This window comes from Vicia villosa, linkage group LG4, assembly GCF_029867415.1.
Source record: "Vicia villosa cultivar HV-30 ecotype Madison, WI linkage group LG4, Vvil1.0, whole genome shotgun sequence".
Taxonomy (NCBI): Eukaryota; Viridiplantae; Streptophyta; class Magnoliopsida; order Fabales; family Fabaceae; genus Vicia; species Vicia villosa.
In genome coordinates this window covers 32,939,300-32,943,235 of record NC_081183.1, presented here as the reverse complement: position 1 = coordinate 32,943,235, position 3,936 = coordinate 32,939,300, and the positions used below count along the sequence as shown (strand labels likewise).

At 29.2% G+C, this 3,936-nt stretch overlaps 1 long non-coding RNA gene across 1 annotated transcript; it reads right to left on the bottom strand.

The window, feature by feature from the left end:
* Nucleotides 1–201: 201 nt before the first annotated feature.
* LOC131599036 (uncharacterized) lies at nt 202–2,790 on the bottom strand. Its single transcript, XR_009282499.1, has 4 exons — nt 2,494–2,790; nt 1,805–1,914; nt 753–1,727; nt 202–643 (listed from the first exon to the last, which is right to left on the bottom strand). It is a non-coding gene; the product is annotated as an uncharacterized LOC131599036 (long non-coding RNA).
* Between the last annotated feature and the right edge of the window lie 1,146 nt (nt 2,791–3,936).

The following is a 3,936-nucleotide window of genomic DNA, read 5'->3' as shown; positions in this document are numbered from 1 at the left end:
TTTTTGATCAAATAAAATCAATATTTTGAATTATTACAAACAAAAAAACCTTTAAACTTCAATTAGAAAATGAAATAATAGACTTAGAAAAGATTTGATATTTCAATAGACTAATTGAAGTTTAAGTGCACATAAACATGAATATTAAATAATAGATTTAAGAAATATCTTCTAATGGAAATATACAAACCATAATCAAATTTCATTTAACTTATCAGTCAAATTACACAACAAACACAATCAAAATAAGAGAAAATTGAATATAAAATCTAACATTGTATCACACTGTTGCAGAAGAGCACATGAAAAGTCAGAAACAACATGAATAGTATAAGAATGGCCTGAACATCAGAAGGATTGAGTGAAGCGATCTGACTAATGTTCAAATTTCTAAGTTCATCTCCTTCATTTATTCTTCATATACTTTTCACATGTGTTGTTACTGTCAAATTGAGTGCAATATCACCAGCCCACAAGACCATAAGAAAAATTCTATAATCTATTTTAACATAAATAGAGAGTCAGTCAAATTCGATAAACATAATTTAATATCAATCAAAACAAATAGAGATCTCATAAACCACAATCAAACCTCTGCTTGCCGTCTCGCTTGCAATCTTACACCAGTAGCATCATACTTTACCTACCAATCATTAACAAACTCCATGTGTATTAAATCAAACACATCGAAAACAAAATATATAGATCAAAATTTTTATAGATTTTATGGTTAGAACAAAAAAAAATCATACAATCATAGCTAGAACCAATGCAGTAGCGAAAAACAGTCCACCAAATCCTTCATGAAATTCAACCGCCATAGCAACAGCAGTAACAGTAGCTGAATGTGAAGACGACATTCCACCATATCCCATCAATTGTTTCGCAACACATTTGCTTTCCTTATACCTATAAAAAAACATTAGTCAATATTCAATTGTGTAGGATCGTAGAATTGGGATCAGAATATAGAAGCACCTGAAATTATATTTGTTAACAGAGTAAGCAAAAGCCATTTTAAACTAAACTTTAAAGATGCTATTTTTCACAAAAAATAAGCTTTAACCTGAAATCGTATACGAAGAAAATATTAATATTTAAAAAGTATACAAACATTATTCAAGCTGCAAGATAAGTTTTAACCTGCATAATTTTCATATGCATAATTTCAAGTTACAACATATAAGCTTTAACCTTCCGGTCATAGTATTAATTCAGAAATTTGGGTTCCGCCTTCGGTAAACCAAGTTAAGTGCAATGTTGACGCAGCTTTCAACAAGGTATGTGGTACTACTAATAGAGGATGGTGCTTTAGGGATCATGTGGGGAGATTTATCACAGGAGGAGTTGCTTGGGATGTGGGTTCTCTTTCCGTCATTGAAGCAGAAGCCACCGCTTTGAAGGAAGCAATCCAAAATGCCATCTCTTTTCAGTTTTCTCATGATATCTTTGAAAGTGATTGTCAAATTGTAACTAAAGTTGTTCGCTCTAAACATGTAGGTAACTCTGAGTTTAGCCTTATTATTAAGAATATTAAGAATTTGTTGCTTCTCTTTCCGAACTTTGAGGTAAAGTTCATTAAGCGCCAAGCGAATTAGGTTGCCCATACTTTAGCTAAGGCGGTCAATTCTTGGTCTAGGCGTAATTTCTTTAATATGGTACCTCTTTGTATTGATCTTTGTTTAAGGAATGAAAGTCGTTAAGTTTGTTTCTGTCAAAAAATAAACCTGAAATCGTATACAAAGGAAATATAAATATTTAAAAAGTATAAAAACATTATTCAAGTTGCAAGATAAGCTTTAACCTGCGGAATTTTAAGTTACAATAGATAAGCTTTAACTTGAAATCGTATACAAAGGAAGGCGCTCCTTTTTCAAATCCATGTAATATCTAAAAATTCTATAATCATTCAAGCTGCAAGATCAAAACAAACATTATTAAATATAAAAACATTATACTTCATCAGATCCAAACATTACATACTAAAAGAGATACACAAATCTTACAGTTCACCAAACCCAAACCCTTTATCAAATTTCAAAAAACACATAATTTAATTTTACCATTCACAAACCTTTCTGGCTACACAGATGAAATCCTATATGATGTAGCCTTAATTTGATTCAATATATAGTAGAGAAAAGAGATGAACTAATTAGATTTATGAAAACAGCCGTGGAGATGAACAAATACACAGATCTAAACCTGAAACAAACATTAACCATAAATAACAAAAGAATAAAAATCAGAAATAAACCCTCAAATATAACAATAAACTAATTAGATTTATGAAAACAACCATGGAGTGAACAAATACACAGATCTAAACCTAAAACAAACATTAACCATCATCATCATTGCACTTTCACCGAATCAAGCTTCGACAGAATCACACAACACAACAACACAAATCACCGATTTCGTATCACCATCATCATCAAACCAACAAACAACTAATAAGAAATCGAAAAGAGGAGAAGAAGAGATTGAGACCGAGAGTTCGCCGGAGAAGAGAACTCGTATGAGTTTTTCGGCCGTCGTGTTTGAAACAGACGAGAGGTTGAGACGGCGGAGAACATGACCGAGAGAGAAGACGGAGCGCCGCCGCTACATGTGTTGTTTCTGAACATGATGAAATTGAAGATGGAGTGAAAGCGTTTTGAATTTGTATTGAGATACGATACCTCCACTTTCATATCAATTTATTTGCTCTTCCCCAAATATTCGTGTTTATCGTGTAACCCTTGAAAGAAAAAATGATGTTTCAGCTTCCCAATAATACAAATGCATTTATTCATTTAATAAAATAATTAATTGAATAAAAATAAAATTATTAATTGAATTAAGAATAAGTTTCCATTAATAGAAAGTTTAGAAAAGTTGAAAAAGTGTAACAAAGCACCAGGGAGTGCCATGTATCTCACTTGCCCAATTACTCATATAGAATTATTATTATGAATGATATAGATTAAAAATATGATGTCTCTTTATTTAATTAAGAATTACTAGTACTTAGTGTATTATTTTTTACTTGTAATATTTTTTATGAATGTAACAATAGTATATTCTTAAGGATAAATAAATAATATTAAAAAAATGTATATAAAATAAAGGTAAAACAAGAGTGCTAACTAAATGGAGCATGTTTATTAGAGAATTAAAATTACAATAAAATAATAATTGAATAAAACACTTACTAATCACGTAGAGATAACAGGTGAACATTAACACTACATTGTTAATTTGTAAAAATATATGAAACCCTGGGAAATTGCCTAGCTGGCCTACCCCTTGAGCCTTGACACAATAGTTTATAGAGTTCGTGTATATATGTAATGTAAATAATATGAAATAAAAACACAACAATTATTCCTACTTTACTACATATTTTCTTGTATATTTATATATAACTAACTAACAAATTCTAACCATATGTAACTTGAGTTTGGACTACACAACTTAGATTATATAACAACAAATACATTTATTTAACATTTGTATTTGATTAATAGTAATTTAATAATTTTATTTTATGTTAAAAAAAATATACATTAATATTCAATTTGTTAGTTATAAATTTTAAAATAATTTTAATTCAAATCATTCAAACAACGTCAAATGTTAAAAATTATATTTATGATAATGTTTTCGAACATAAATAGTTTCACGTTCAACTAACTTTTATTCAAAATTATGTGAGACCCAATTCTATTAGAATATGTTCTTATCATCTTACAATCAAAGATAAATTATTATTTTAGATAATTTTTATATAAAATCAAGATCATTAAATTAACTTTTAAATGTGGAGTGGGATAATTTGATGCGTAATTAAGGTTGGAAGATGCTATTTTTTAGATTATATTTCATCTATATTTTGATTGAGCGATGATATACATCGCGAAAGGCTTTCTTCACGAACATCACAAAATAGTT